At 38.6% G+C, this 17236-nt stretch overlaps 1 long non-coding RNA gene across 1 annotated transcript in view; it reads left to right on the top strand.

Moving 5' to 3' along the window:
* LOC121144393 overlaps positions 1–14806 on the top strand; it is a 32668-nt gene extending 17862 nt beyond the window's left edge. Inside the window, exons 3-5 of the long non-coding RNA XR_005881752.1 lie at positions 11305–11445; positions 13083–13148; positions 14299–14806. This is a non-coding gene — a long non-coding RNA (uncharacterized LOC121144393). The remainder of the gene's footprint in view (positions 1–11304; positions 11446–13082; positions 13149–14298) is intronic.
* Positions 14807–17236: the final 2430 nt, after the last annotated feature.

The raw sequence follows: 17236 nt of genomic DNA, 5'->3' as shown, positions 1-17236 counted from the left end.
AGATGGGGAACATGCATAGAATCTAACTAGGCCCTCTGAATGTGGATGACAGTTGTGTGACTTGAACAGTTTATGGGGCCACCGGCAGTGAGACCAGGATTTATCCATAGTGCATGAACTGGCTTTTTGGAGCCCATTCCCTATGGAGGGATACCTTGTTTAACTGGTCTTTAATGTTATCACCTGGAAGAAACATGGTCTTAACACATCTAACACATCTCTCCAACTGTCTGTTGTGTAGTCCTTTTCTCGGAGATTGCAACAATCCATCCTGCAGGGGTGCTCCTTAAAACAGAAGGTAAACAACTCATGAGAACTTCAGGAATCCCCTGAAACTGGCCAGATTCAGTTAAGTCCCACATAGTTTCTATAAACACCCTGCTATACAAACAGGAAAGACTCCTAAGACCTCTCAAATAATTCAAGCTTGCAAAGAAGCCATATACCCGGAGAAAGCAGAAATCAGTTGAGCTGCTCAGAAGAGATTTCTAAGACCAACTTGGCTTAGAAAAGACACTGTTCATCCTGTTGAGTTGCCTTCAGGCTGTGTACTGTGTTCTAGGTACCCAACTTTTGTGAGCTGCCACTCATTCTGTGTTAGACTTTGGTGATGTAGGTGGTCTTGAGTCCCATCGTCTCCTGTAAGTAACCCCTCACACACTACAAATGATCTTAATGAATATTCCATTGTTTCACCAAGTTGGACTTTGACAGTATCCATACTTTGGTCAGTTATTGGCTCCCTATGTGGGGTGAACAGATGCGAGTATTTCGTTTCCCAGGGAAAATTCTGTTTGCCCAGCAGAGTCTCACATAGCAGAGATAATGCTTGCCTATTCATGAAGGAGGGAGGAGGTGTCCAACATTCCGTACAGAAGTTTCAGTGCATAGTACATTAGTAACAGGCAGATCACCAGCTTCGATTTTTGCTTTGACTGCAACCTCTATTAGTCTTCCTGTAAACACCACGTGATAAATACCTATGTTAGTACTTGCACCAAGTTCCAGTCTTGCCTCTTAAACCAGCGCCAGTTCATTTTCAGCATCAGCAACTACTCCACACAGTTGTTTCAAACGTCATAGTTCTTGAAGTATCTCTCGATGTAAATAGCTAAGATTTTATGCCACTCCTTGAGAATGCCATTTGTGCTGTATGTTGCTTCTTGACTTTTCCTTCCTGCCATTTTTCCTCACTCACCTACCATAGTGTCTACTGTGGTGTCCTCTCACGAGCTTCTTCACCTGTAGTCAGTTCTCTGCTTCCCCACTATTACCAGGCTAATCCTCTAATGTGCTGTGTTTGCTCACTATTTCGCCTCATTGATTTATTTGGATAGCTGATTTTCAAGCATCAGTCATGTGTCAGATTTTGATACATTATGTTTTACTGGGGCAATGATCTTAAAGACATTTCTTGAGTATTTAAACTACTAAGGTTAATGTTTAACAAACATGTTCAACCATCTGAAAATTCATGCTCTAGACCTGTCTCCTCAGGACGGGGTCATATGAACTCTAGTAATGTAAATCTCTTTCTTTTACTACTTTTGAAGTAATGGACACTAGAGCATTGCCCATTTACCCATCGTCTAACTCCTTAATTATCTTGGTTTTTATTATCTTCTACGTTTAGCAGTCAAAAACTATTAATTTCCATTTACTGAAAATTCCTTCTAGTTTCTTTGAGGTACTTCTGCACTCTAAATGTATGAGGAGTATTTACAATTAATGACATGCATTTTACTTGAATTTTAATGTCTTGGCGGATCAAAGAATGTATGCTTGATGTTGTTTCCTTTCTGTCACTATTTAAAGAGACATGATCTTTTGCATATCATTTAATAACAGATGTTGTGTCATCTATTTCTATTCTAGTTCTTAGTCTCAGTCCTTATCCTTTTCATCACAGTAGTCCACTTTACTCCTCCATGTTGAGTTGTTCTTGGTGTACTTTTAATACTGTTTGTACAGGGAATATAAGGAAAATAATTGCCAACAGCTGATGAAAGTTGTCTTGTAATCATTGGGTAGGCACATAGTTTCCCACCTTCTGGGTAAAGCATTCTTTCCTTCTGTATGGTGCATGTGTTTTTCTTTCTTTTTCTTTTTTGGTGTGTGTGTTGTATGTTGTGTGTGTGTGTGTGTGTGTGTATATATATATATATATGTGTGTGTGTGTGTGTGTGTGTGTCTGTGTGTTAAAGGAAGCTTTTTCTTTGCTAACTGCTTTGGTTTATCACCCGCCAGTCGCCTGGGCTCTGCCACATTGTAATCCCCAAATAAACACACAGGAGGCTATATGAATTATGAAGCTGTTGGCCTTGCTTGTCTCTTACTGGCTAGCTCTGCTTTAAGTAATTACCCCATAATTGTTAATCTAAGTATGTCTCTTACCGGAGAATAGTTCCGGGGTCCTACCCCATGGCGTTACAGTTGACTCTCTTGTGTTTCTCCTACCCAGAGTCCTCCTGGACTCCTAGTCCCTCCTATCTAGATTCCCTATTGGCCAGACAGTACTTTATTGACAAATTTCTTTTTCTTTTTTGGTGTGTGTGTTGTATGTTGTGTGTGTGTGTATATATATATATGTATATATATATATGTGTGTGTGTGTGTGTGTGTGTGTGTGTCTATCTCTCTGTCTCTGTGTAGGGCCATGGGGGTCTATTTGTTGTCTGTCTCTGTCTGTGTGTGTGTATGTGTGTCTGTTACTCTGTCTGTGTGTCTCTCTCCATCTCTCTGTATGTGCATCTGTCTGTTTCATTCCCCGCCCCCTCTCTCTGTATGTCTGTATGTATGTATGTGTGTGGATACAGAAAATACCATTTTTTCAGTATTGCCTACTTGCCAAAATTACCATAAATTAGCCATTCAATGGCAACAAATACAGGATAAGACTAAATAACTATTTATGGGAAGAAACAGCAAAGTAAATGACAACACTGATGTCTTTAAATTCCCTGCTGTCACTACTCATGCTGACCATCACTGGCCCCCACAGCTCTTCAGTTCAGGGACCTACCTTGCTTTTTCTTTGCCTCCTGTCCTACCTGTCCCTCCACTTTTGCCCCTTGGCTACCACCAGTTATTTGTGTTTCCTTTGTTTATTTCCATCTTTCTTTAACATTCAGGTTGTTTGAGAAAAACCCTGTAAACTCACATTGGGGACATAAAGGAGAAAATGACTTGAGGAATGAGGACAAGTGAGGAGAATTAAAACTGGAGAGGAGCAGAGCTGATTTCATTCCTTTATCCTGGATTCCCGAAAGGAACTGTTTTACCTAGAGAATTGTGTTCTGATATCAGGCACTTACCTCCAGCCATTCACATCTCTATTACAATGCTCCCTGACTGGTTAATTGTTACTTGTCATTGAGCCAAAGCAAGGGGAAGGCAAAATAACCTGGGAAACTGCAGAATAACATTGCCAATAGAGATTTTAAGCAAAACAAAGGGAAAAATCCAAATGCATAGGCAGTAAGTCTGAAAAAGTATCTGTTGGGAAATGCTAGCAATGTGCCCGATGCTATATTTATCAGTTAATATTCCTATTTATGTATTTTACTCCTTCCCCTGTTAGCTACATTCACATTTTATTCCAAATTGATGTTTTGAATCTAAATTCTCCCACCCTCAGACCTAAAATGATAATTGAACTAACAAAACAAATGTAGTGTCTTTTCCATTTCTCCATCTTAAATTTTTCTTTGCATTCCCGACATTACAGAATAAAATTACATTTTTGCATATCATATCAAAACAAGTGCTGCCACAATAACCATTTATTTCCCTGCATTTTCGTTTCTTTTTAATGAACTTTCCCTGAGGACATTCTTACAATTGAGTATTTATTTATGATAAGCAACAAAAGAAGTCTTGATTGCTCCAGCTGTGACAGAAAGGCTCAGTTTGATAAGCACACAGTAGATGAAACAAGTAATAATAATAATAATAATGATAAGCATTTGGATACTCGGGAATTTGAAGAAACAAAAAGAAATGCAGAGACTGTGCGTGGAGATTTTCTATTTTCCATCATCCAGTGGAACATTTTACATCTATTATCAAAATAATATGAACTTTCCATAGCAAACTATCACAGCTCAACATAATTTAATTTTTAAAATGTTTTGTTGATAAAAAATTTCATAATAATGGCCCCGAAAAGCAAATTACCATTGGCTGAGTACCTGGTAGACCATGTTTGTAGCAAGTATGTTTTTTCAATTAACAATTTAATTCATACATTGGTCTTCCATATGTAGTTATGTAATAGTCATCTTTCTTTGTCATGAATTAATTATTTCAATCTGGAGCGGTAAGATCTCTAGAGATGAGTGCAAGGAGTTTAAATATCAATTACATGGCAAAAAGATCTGTTGGTGCCAATGGGAAGCCGTTCATTCAATCATGTATACTAGTGTCTCAGATGACCAGCATCATTGGAGTCAATATATGTGACAGCAATTCCTCAACAGGAATCAGAATGAAAGGCTAAGATTCTGTCCCAGCCTCTGTTTCAGCATTGTTACTTGGAAATATGTATCAGAAAAATATGCTACTCTCTCCTTCTATGTTTTGAGGAGCATCAAAAAATGGAGTTAACTTATACACATCTGTTTTAGAATAGAGGGAGTCTACAGCTGTCATCCAAAGTACATCTAAAAACATAGTATTGAAAAAAAAGAGATACTTTGAATTTGCTGTTTTTGTGATACAAAAGAAAGTTGTGGAAGAAAGGTTTTACATCAACTTCCAGTTCCACAGGATAGTCCAACACTGAAGGAATTTAAGTTAGGAGTTGAAGGCAGGGACATGGAGGCAGAAATTGAATCAGAGACTATAAACAAATGCTGTTTTCTGGTTTGTCCTCTGATAGCACCCAAAACTTCCTGCTCACATGTGCCCCTACCTATAGTTAGATGGGCCCTCTCCCAACAAAGTAGAACAAAGAAAAGCACACTAGTCAATCTGGTAGAAGCATTTTGTTCCGTGAGGATCCCACTTCCCAGCTATTATAGTTTGTATCAAGCCGACTAAAACTAACCAGCACAGAGAACACACATAGCATAATAGATGAAACCATGATCACAAGGAGATCAATAGAAAGAAAATATCCTTTTGACATAAAACCCACAGAAAAGAAAGGACATCCAAACAACAGGCTCTTACCTGGGAAATGTTTAGCTTGTGAGTGGAGGTGGCCTCTAAAGCCCTAGCAATGTTTACCTTTATGAAGTGAGTTGCCTATATATTAACAGTCTTTCTTTAAAATGGTGCATGGATGCACCATACCCCTCACACATCACATATGGAGAGAAACTCAAAGCAAAAATACAAATGAATAATATCTGTCAGTGAAGTAGGCCAACACCATTTGTGGACAGAGTTGAAAACCTTCCAAGTAATATACTAAATGGCGCCAATGTCCACTGGTTTATGACTGTTCCTAGTATACCGTTTTTTATTTATTCACGTTAGAAAAGTCAATAACGGACAAAAGAAACTGTTGCACACTAATCCACTTTGGTGAAAGAACTTAACTGGAATGGTGGATATCACTGTCAGCCCCAACGGCATCTAGAATCCCATGGAAAACAAGACAGTGTGAGAGTGGGCTAAACTACTACATTATACTCAAGTAAGCTTCTGGGTATGTCTGTCAGGGATTACATAGATGGAATTAACTGAGGTCAGAAGTCCCACTGTGAATGTGGGTGACATCAGTCAACGGACTGAAGTTTTGCACTACATAAAATGGAGAAAGCATCTTTGTCTGCTTTCTCTCTGTGGCTGCCTCCTCTCACCCCTGCTGTCATGGCTTCTCTACATGATGGACTGTATCCTGGAATTTTGACCCAAACTAAACCCTTCCTCACTTGTTTCAACTGCTCAGAAATTCACCCCGGAAGAGACACCAGGGATTACTTCCAAGAGCGTGGGTTGTGTATGGACCCCTGAACTGTCAGAACACTTTTATCTCTTTGCACAATCATTGACCCTTTATATGTCATGGGGGACATATGTGCTCTTGGGAGCCTCAGGAGCTTTAAAATCCATGAGCTCCCCTTCCACCAGGGCATGCTCCTTTTACTTTTTTTTAAAATAAGAATTCTGTATGATAAGTCACAATTTTTCAAAATCATGTCATGCACAGGAGAAGAGTTTTCCATGACACAAATCTGAAATATTTTCAACTGTAATAGGAGTATTTTATTATTGTGGAAGGCCTTCAAATAAGCTATCTGAGATTTTTGTGGCTTGGCCAAAGAAAAGCCAATAATCCAGATGCTGTACATTTTCTTCCTCCCAATATATCAATGATCCTTGTGCCAGTGGCCACCATCTAGCCTCTTATTTGTACATTTTCACCCACTCTTGTTGGCTGCTTTTCACCCTCCAGTTTCCTTGTTGATAAAGGCCACAGTCATATTCAGCTGGGACCTCCCTGAAAATTACTTCTTATTTGATGTATCTACAAAGGTCACATATATTCCCATTCCAGACCTGTGACTATAACTCCCCAATATAAATTTGGGAAAACACAATTCAACCCATAACAACTACAGAATCAGGTAATTTGAGGTATTTTGCTTTATTGTTTTTTATTCTACTCTGAGGATTGAATTGAAGGGCCCCAATGACTGACTCAGTCTAACAGCTACCAAATAGCAGAACAGCTGTTAAATTCTTCATATGACGAGAGGCTAAGGCAGTAAAGACAACACCACTCAAAAGTGAAGTAAGGCTATATGCTTTTAATGAATGTAAGAATTTCTGTCCTAGAGCAATCCCCTCTACAAATAATGGGAACCCAAAAGTTAGTGGGGGCTATTTTTTTACTGGGGACAAACTTAATTTGTGCCCTTAACCCTACCTAACAACCATACGTTTTCCCTGTTACTTTTTAATAAAGATAAAAGAAGGACCCTGAACTCTATGATGAAATGACTGCCATTGTTGTTGCCCTCTACATGTGTATGTGATAAACTTTTGTGAGTGACTATAGAATGGTAATACTTTATTGCACTTGAGACTCATTGGCCACCTATCATTATGAGAACAGACAGAAAATATATTAGAGAAGGAAGCTGGTAAAAACAATGGGTGTATACTTACTATGACATGAGACATGATCACACTTGATAAACATGGTATCTTATTTTTGTCCTTGTTTTTAAAAATTGAGATATTTATAAGTACTTAATATGTATCAAAACCTTTACCATGTATCATCATTCTTAAATGGAGGTTCTTTCCTCTGAAATTGCAAATTGACAGATAATGACACCTTTTGTGTGAGAAGATAGACCCATACCTTCTTTTGTTTACCTAGAAATTGAGAGAGAGAGACAGAGAGAGAGAATTAAATAGCCTCTCACCTAGAAATATCAAATTTTACCCTATATAATATGGAGGATATGTATTTATCCATATGCCTTCTGCAATAATAATGGTCTCTAAGACCATTATATTTTCATTTTATGACTTCAATGCATAAAAAGATACTTAGTACTGCTGTAGTATATATACCTCAAATTGTGTTTCTTTTTTTCTTTGGCAAAAAGAAACCAGGGATGGCTAGTTAGGACTCAGTAATTTAGCAACCTACTACATGTGAATGGTCAGTTAATGGGATATCCAATATGCATATTCTGGGAGTAGGTGGCTAAATGAGTTTAGAGGATCATTCCAATCTGTAATTCCTTAGCACTTACCAAGCTGCTCCTGTTATCAGGCACTGAAATCAGAAATGAGAAGGACAATCTATTATTAGCCACAGGCTTCTGATTAATATTTGAAGCTAAGGGAGCTTGTGTTCAAGCTAAGATATGAAGCTGTCTCTTGAGGTGGGGCCATTAGCATTCCAGGAATGAGACAAGGTTGTCATTAAGGAGGCATTAGGTCCTGATGGTCACAGTGTAGTAAGAATGGCTGGCCAGCAGGCAAAATCTAACACAAGGTCACTCTCAGCAATGCCAAGCCATATGTTCAAATCAAGGAGAGCTACACATTACCTCTCCTGTCACTCTTTAAGGGATTCTAAGCAGTTATGAGAGAAAAGATAGTTGTGTGAGAACAGTATAAATTTTTGGATTCACAGTACATTCATAGCTTCATTTTGTTAGTGTGAGCTCATGTGGTTTGTTGTTTTTGTGAGAATATGTGAGCACACACACATGTGTACTCATGTATTCTGGACAATACCTGCAAGAACCGGTTAACTTTGGATTTTAAAAATATATTAGCTGAAAGTATTGTTTGCATCAAAATGCCATCTTTACTTAATTTATGCTTCTTCTTGTTAAAGATATCAGAGATTAAGTTGCAAACTTGTGCCTGGTTTTAGCAATATGGATATCTAACCAAGGTTTACATACTGTAATACAACATTTTATCATTTAAGGGGTAGCAGAGCTCAGTCCAAAGACATTTGACCAGTGACTTTAAAAGATAAATGAATCAATTAAATGTGATTTATTCTTCTCTGTTCTCTTCCTCTTAGTCAATATAGAATGCTTCAGCCGTTTCTGTAGAGAAGGTAAGAGGTCTGTTGAAAATGATGTAGACACATTTTGAACAGTCCTGAGTGTTTCTGAGTTCTTTAACTTACAACCAGGATATTTAATTCAGATCCCAAGTGTCCTAGCACATAAAATAACCTTCTCCTTGCCCAATGACTGTGAGACAGAAGAAAGCAATTTGTGTGAAGGTGTTCTGAAAGCTGGAATGGGGTATGCTGTATGGCTGAAATCAACTGTTAATGTCACTAACAAGAAATTGGACACCATGTTCACTGTCCTGTGCCTACACCTAAGAAAAATCATGTGTACACAGTAAGTACATACTGTGTATTGAATCAATGAATAAATCAATGTGTATAAACACAGTTAATTTTGTAAGCTTTGGTCTTTACATATTGGGACTCTGTCAATATAATTTTAATTACGGAATAGAATTTTCCAAATTGTAACTTCAAATATTTTAATTTCTATTTATCTTATACTTACTATGCACATGTGATCCCATTCCTGTTATCCATTCACCTATTCATCAATCCTTCCACAAACAGATAACATATGTAACAATAATGTACAGAATTTCACTAAGCAATTCTTAGCCCATTCTCTCTAAACACTTACTTATTATCATCTTTGGCAAGAATATGAGATGGATTTATTTGTGATCCAAGAGAAGAAAACACCATTTACTTGTATTACAGTGCCTCTAAAATTTAAACCATTTAAAGTCTAAATGGTCCCCCTACTTCTGACCATTCAAGGGAATCTCTTTCTTCTACTCACAGATTCAAACCCCAATGTACTATATTCTATCCAACCCCCTCTCCGGGTTTGTCCCTAAACAGTTTAAATACCCTTTGCTCCTTTCCTTTGTCATCTGCCCCATAGTGGAAACAACTTCTTTAGACTTATATTAAGCCTTAGGATCAGTGGGGGCAGCTAGAAGGACAATTAGTACAAGGTGGCAAAGACGCAGAAAAGGATAATGGGTTGGCCGCCTGTGAGATTGGCCTTCTCTTCCTTTTCTCATGAACCAGTTGCAGAACTAAAGAGAGCTGCTCTCAGCCCTTCAAGGTCTAGATTAAGTCACCCTTCAGTGTTTGCCTGTCTGCTTGAAATATCAGCACATCTGCAATGACTTCACCAGAAAAAAAGGAAAAAAATGCAAAGGAAAGAAATTAAAAACTGCTCTGACACCACAAGGTTGTTTTATTCAGAAAACAAACTTTAAACAGGGTGAAAGAGTCCATTTATCATCCTGCTTTTTTATTTCTAATACTTCCTCTCTTTACTCAACTCTCAGTATAAATATATATTAAAAATTTACAAGTGTGTGCACTAAAATTTATTAGTATCATACATTAATAAATATTAAGAATCAAGATAAATTACAAACATTTTTATGTATTCTGATTCATGTACCCTGAAATATAAACATATATATGCATATATATAAACGTTATCGCTTGCATGAATCAAAACAACCCAGTACTTGCCAATTTATCTTATTATTTAATATTCATTAACACATACTTCACTCCTATAGATGCTGGGTGCTAACTGATGGTTATAGGTTTGGAGGACACTGAAGTCAGTTCCGTAAGCGGGAAGCAAAGACTGTGACATTTATTCATTGGACTCTGAAATGGATTTGTAGCATAAGGGAATGAAATAAGGCTGTGATACTCAGAGGTGTAAACAACAAAACCCACATCAGATACAGCAGCTAAGGATGATTGTGCTATCTCTGTTTGTTTCATTTGCTCTGTCATCAAGGTTATGTTAACCTTCCTTTAAAGCCTTTTATCCCCAAATCAATGTCTTCCCAGTCCTAGGTAGCCAGTATTCCCCCTTTCACCTGATGTTTCTTGTGAAAGAAATATGACACAATAAATATGTTCATATTTATTTAATGATATTTGTTTCAGTACAATTTGCATTCTAATGAAGACACTGGGTAGAGGGCATCACTTAACGCATATGAATAAAGCATTAAATGGTGGGAATGCAGGCATAGAGTAGAAGATCTTTGGGGGATTGAAGGCCATGACAGTAACACTCAGCTCATATTAATTAGAATAGTATGATAGTGCCGAGAGAGACAATCAAAACTATACTGTGCTGCTCTGCCAGAACAGTGTGGGTGCTTGGGAGATACTATGCTGTGTGAATTTGCTAGAAAACTCTATCTTGAAGATGGACTTAGATGTAGATTGTAGATGTTCAGACTGCAAAACATTCAGCATGTGTCATAGCTTCTGTGCTGGGAAATTTGATCACATTCAGGAAAGGTTCATTGCCTGGATAAGCTAGAGTTCAACCACACTACAGACTCTTTTGACTCCCTGACAGGCTGTGTAAATGTTAGTATCTATGGTTTTGTTGTCTTAAACTTTGTTTTTGCATTTCTCACCTTAATCAATACTATAGATTCACTATTTTCTTTTTTTTTATTTCTAAGCATCTGCAGCTCACGTAGAGAAAGTGTTTAAACTTCTATCCAATGCTTGAGTCCACACACAGTGAAATATGAGATGGTCATTCCACACAGTGAACCAACTGTGTGCTGGTTCTGGGGATGGTGTTGGTGATAATGAACAGTGTACATGCGGGGTAATCCCATGCCACAGTGTGAAGCTTTGATTGCAGCTTTGGGGCTTCTTTGTATTTGATACCTTTTTAAAATCTTTTTTACAATCTACTTAAATTCATAATCTTAACAACTCCTATATCTTTATTTACAGACCAATGTTTATGTCTTTCCAATTTCATTCCTCATAAGGTCTGCACCCCATGCCCATGCATCTGCATAAATTGTGATGGATAAGAAGGAGATGATCTTGTTCCCAGCTGTCCACTTCCTAAACAAGTGTGGTGCTAACTCCTTCACACAAGAAGAGATAGAGCTTCCTGAGTAATCCAGGTGATTTAGTTTGTTTGGTTTACATGTCTCCAGAAAATTTTATCTGTATTAGTAGCACTACAGGTGAGAAGCCATGTGAAACTTGTCAGAGCAAGTACATCTAACATGTCACTCTTTCCCATCTTATTAGGGAGGCTTAGGTAATCTATGGGGCCTTGGGTAGTATTTATCCTTGGGGTACAAATAGAGTTTGAGTTCCCACCCCACAATGAGAGATGTTCTCTCAGCCTGGACTCTTGTGGGAGGGTCTAGGCCTTGCACTGGATGAAAGGACAGACTGGAGGCCTCACCCTCCCTGGGGATCTGAGTGGAGATTGGATGGGGGACTGGGGAGTCTGGTGGGGAGAGCAGGGGAGAAGAGGAGGTAGAGGGAGCTGGGATTGACATGTGAAACAAGCTTGTTTCTAACTTAAATTTAAAAGGGGGGGGGAGAAAAATGACAGACTCTGAAGTCAGGGCTCACCTTGCAGTTTGAAGCATATGTAATTAATAATTCTTAACTTTATTGATATTTGCAACAATAATCCTGGCTTTCTCTACATGGGAACTTCTTGGTAGGTGTCTAATAACAGACTGGAGTAACACATGATTGAGACTTATGTACAACTAAAGAATTCAGAGGATGAAGCTATTAATCTCTAACTGTCAAGGGGAAGCAAAATGTAAAAGATATCAGAAGATGTGTATTCCTTCTGATATATATTCACCCTTCAAACCACCTTAAGACAAGAGATGTGGTATTTAAAACATGCTTTTCCTTTGTCCTCGGATCTCAGTGCTTTTCTGCAGCCATTGCTTTTTCTCAGCCCCTTCTCAGTTTAGCATCTAGGAACTCGGCAGAGCCTTTGCTTGCCCAGCTCAGTCTTCACGGATACAATTCACTAAGCTGGGGAAACTTGGCACAGGCTGTTTTATTCAGTGCTCTTGAAGGTCATGAGCATTCTGTGCTCTCTGCAACTGATTAGACAGATCATATGCGCAATTAATCCCCCTAATCCCTCCCCTCAGTTAGACCATAGGAGAAAATACACATGCAGAAAGGATAATGCCTTCCAACATGTGAGACTCCTTTCATCTGAGGACCTCCACGTCCTTGTTACACATGTCCAAAGCTTCCTATCCCTCCTCAAAATGGGTATTACAGGATTAATTTGTAGAAGGCAAAGGCAAGAATGAAGATATTTGAAGACTTTCCTAAGAGTCTCCACTCAGGATACAGAACCTATCACTGGCAAGTTTGGGGTGCCTGTGACCTGAGACCTGGAGCACATTTCAATACATAGGAGGCTTTCATTTATGAAATGAAGTCTTCTTCTTAACAGAAATGGATATCTTTATTTTATTACAGTTGTGGGGTTGAGTATGATTTAAGTCTTGATATATTGCTTTTTCCTTTGATAGAGTCTCTTAGGGTTTTAGGCATAAGGGAGGGAAGGAATGGAGGCACAGATCCTCTCGCTGTCTAAAAGAGGAGCTCTTTTGGATAGATGCTGCTGGGACTATATGACCCTGGATTCACATTCTTATTCAGAAGATTAAAGGCCTTGTGGAGGCTATGAAATATGTGTGAAGCATCAAAGTGGTTCCTTAAAATTCACTTAGTTTCCCTTGTTGTCTTGTTCCCTTGTTTCACTCAGATTCATTTTATAAGGAGGGGTCATGGTAGTACCCCAGACTATCCTGGAACTCAATACATAGTTCAGGTAAATCAAGAATTTAGGATCCTAAATACTTCCAGAAGGTTGGTATGATAGGTGTACATCAACATATCAAGTTTGATTTAGTTGTCTGATGAATTAGGCATAATATAATCCAACAGTAACATCCATAAATGAACTTCACATTCTGCTGATATTAATGCAGAGGACTCTGTCTTAACACTTTCTTAAGAATTACCTGTCTGGAACTGAAAGCAAGTTTTTCCATGTATACAAGGTTATCACTGCTGCTACATTCCTAAAGTATCCCCATACACTTTCTACTGCTCTTGTCCTTCTTATTTCTGAAAATACATTTGGATATTGTTGTAACACTTGCTTTTAGGAGAACATTCCTTGTCTGTCTCCAAAGGCCCATGGCCAAGGGATCTTTGAACACCATGTGTAAACCTGTCACCCCTGCCGGGGGAAACCAGACAAGTACAGGGAATTCTGAGCCTTGGACTAGAACCTCAAGAGAGCACAGCAAAGTCCAGTGATGTGATTGTCATTCAGTCCCACTTGTCTGAGTATAGCAAGGTCTTTCTCTGAGTCTCTCTACAGGGGAAGGTCACGATGTGGTATTTTCTCCCCATGATAGGCAGGCCCTCATATATAAGCTCAAGGCATCCTTGGGACTGCAGGACTTAGCACTCACATTCCTTTTCTCACTCATCATCTCTATTATCACATGCAAAGCAGAGAGGAAGTATAAACAGATGCCACTTTCTTTGTAACCCATGTTTCTCTACACACTACTATAACCTGGATTAGCTATTCTTCCTGGTTATGGGGACCTGGCTATTAATGAATATTTCAGTAGCTCAACTACTATGGTTGAGCCTATCAAGTCCTTGTCTGATTTCACTGTATATGTCAGTTCTTGGATGTCCTTTACCAACATCACTGAGATCACACAAAACGGGGGGGGGATGGGGGGAGGGCACGGGAGGAGGGGAGGGAAAAGGAGAGGGACCTGGAACTGACTTGTGAAGCAACCTTGTTTCTTATCTAAATTTAAAAAAAAAGAATAAAAAAACCTTGAAATTTACTTTTCTTAGTCATACCTTGTATCGTTTGACTCTTTTGGCTGCTTAATAACATTTCTAACAATATATATCTGAGATAATATCTCCTTTTATTGGCTTTATTGCAGAGCATTTGTCTTCTCAGATATGAACTGGAACACTTTGTAATGGCCTCTACTCACAGAAAGGTAGCATGGCATGGCCCAAGCTTGTACAGTACTTCATGGCACTTGCTGGCTACAGGATCTTGGAAAGACTTTTATAGTTTTGAGGAGAATCAGTTAGAGTTCATCCTGACAGAATAATGAAAGAAACAAACTAAACTCACCGAAACAAAATGTTTATCAGGTAAATATGCAAACATTCCTGTTACAGAAGACAGAATGAAGGAAGAAAAATTCGTTATATCCTGAGACTGCAGCCCTGAATATCTGACTTGATTTTACTTAAAGAAATAGCACAAATGAGCCAATGAATCAGCCAGGAATTATTTGCCTACCTTACCCAGTGGAGTTTTTCATGCTCCTTCAATGTTAAATTCTGAAATGGTCCACCCTCAGCTGCCTCCTCTGATGTGAACTTGCCAGCATGCACATGTGTGAAAGGAAAATTGTGTAAATTAAACCAGAAGTCTTGCAGCATAAGACTCAGACCACTTCTTATATCAGAGTTTCATTAATCAGTCTCCTTGGCTGTTTTTTAAAAGAAGTATTACTTTGTTTTCAGATTATCATAACCTTATGCAAAATATGTCACAATCATTACCTGAGTTCCAGCAGTACGTGCATCACCCATTATCTCATCCATCTGCTGTCTAACAGTCTTATCACCATAAATTACATTTGAAAACCTAAAGTAGATGTTATCCATCCTATTATTATTGAACAACGGGGATGCACATGTTACTTAAATCAAAATACTCACTCTGCATTCACTAACGCCTTTCAATATCTTATGGGATATTCAATTGGCAAATTAGTAATGAAGTTTTGCCAAGAGAAATGATGCCCTTAAAAAATAATTTCAACACAAACCATTTCACAGAGAGTAAGCGTCTTGATAATGGTCTTGCTGATCCCTGCACAGTTGGGGGGAGAAGTGCTGCTTTTCAATCTATTCATTTTGACTCCTGTGTGTGTTCAAAATAAGGCATTATCATCCTACCCATTGAATGTATCAAAATGACCTTTACAGAACTTTAAGGTCACATGCTAGTCTTCCCCAAGGTCACTCCATTCCCATCTATTGTATTTTCATCTCTGTAGCTGTAATAAAGTCACTCAGGGTAGGGAAGGGTTTATTTCAGTTTACAGATTACACTCCATCATGGAGGGAAGTTGGGACATTAGCTTGAGCAAGAACATGGAATAGAAAGCATAGAGGAATTCTGCTCACTAGCTCTCTCTCTCTCTCTCACGATCATGTTTATCTAGCCTTCTTACACAGCCAGGGCCACAATGCCCATACTATAATGACACAGGAGGTAGACTAAGCCCTCCTAAACTGAGAAACAATCTAGAGAATCCCCCAAAGATATGTTCACAGGCCAATGTGATCTGAGTGATTCCTAAAATGAAAATGCCCTTCGCACTTGATTTTAAGATGTGTCAAGTTGACAGTTAAAACTAGGTAGGACCATTCTTGCATACTCTTTTACCCTAGGAAAATAATGACACAGAACTCCGGTGTATTGGTTGTTGTTGTTTTTATCAACTTGATACAAGCTAGCATCATTTGGAAAGAAGGCCTCTCAGTTGAGAACATGCCTTCACAAGATTGATCTGTAGGCAAGTCTGTCAGGAATTTTCTTGATTAATGATTCATGGGGTGGGTCCAGCTCACTATGAGTGTTGTCATCCTTGAGCAGGCAGTCCTGGGGTATGTAAGAGAGTAGGCTGAGCATACCACAAGGAACAAGTCAGTAAGCAGAATTCCTCAATAAATTCTTTAGTTTCTGCTTCCAAGCCCCCCTCCTGCCACTGACTCTGCTAAGTGATGGTGAATGACCTGAGCATTTTAGTTGAAACAAGTAATTTCTTTCCTAAGTTGCTTTTGGCCATGATATTTCATCACCACAACCAAAACTACAGCTAAGATACTCTCTTGGCATCATCACCAACACCAAGAGAATAATACCTTATGAAATGCTTGCTCAATACACAGCAATCAATACATTTTCCTGGAGCCTTTTGAGAGAGAGATAGGAAGTTGATAATATAGCCTTCAGAATAACTACATGCTTAGAATTCCCTTTGTGTAATTTAGTAGATATTTAGATATGATCTGTAGGTGTTTTTCTATCTGTTCCACCTACACAATTTTTATTAAATCTATGGGACTTTCTAGGAAATTCACCTGGTTCATCATGGTTGTTTATGTTTGATATGAACACTCAAGGTCTTCAACTGAATTTAGTAATTCTTTAATTAACACATTCAAGGGCTGAGTGCATTCCATTTCAGCTTTGTCTGTCTTCTGATCCTCACTTGTGATAATGCCTAAGTGATTGAAAACAAAATTGATAGTAGAATGTGACATAATCTCCAAGCTACCATGTGTGACAGAACACTATCTGCATAGGTTAAGGACTAAGTAACACTACCTCACACCATTAGATTGACGTAAATATTTCCTGCCAAATGAAAAGGACATACAACCTCACGATAGCCATTCATGCAGTTGTTTTTTCCTTTTATTATTAATTAATTTTTTACATTCTAATCTTAGTTCCCCCTCCCTCCTCTCCGTCCACTCCCCTCACCTCCCATCTGCTCCTCAGAAAGGGTAAGGCCTCCTCTAGGAAATATATTAATTCTGCCACATCATCTTGTTGAGGCAGGAACAAGGTACCTCTCCTCACCCACACCCCTGTGTCTAGGCTGAGCAAGATATTACTCCATATAGAATAGGCTCCACTAATCAGTTTGAGCCTTAGGGCTAGATCTTAGACACACTTCCAGTTGCCTCATATATTGTCCCAATCACACCACTGTCACCTATATTAAGAAAGTCTAGTTTGGTCTTATGCAGCTTCCTCATTTGTCAGACCAGAGCGAGTCATCTCTC

Source organism: Mesocricetus auratus, unplaced genomic scaffold (assembly GCF_017639785.1).
Source record: "Mesocricetus auratus isolate SY011 unplaced genomic scaffold, BCM_Maur_2.0 Super-Scaffold_100015, whole genome shotgun sequence".
In the NCBI taxonomy this organism is placed as follows: Eukaryota; Metazoa; Chordata; class Mammalia; order Rodentia; family Cricetidae; genus Mesocricetus; species Mesocricetus auratus.
Note: the sequence above shows the minus strand (reverse complement) of the source record. Positions and strands in the feature narration are given on the sequence as shown.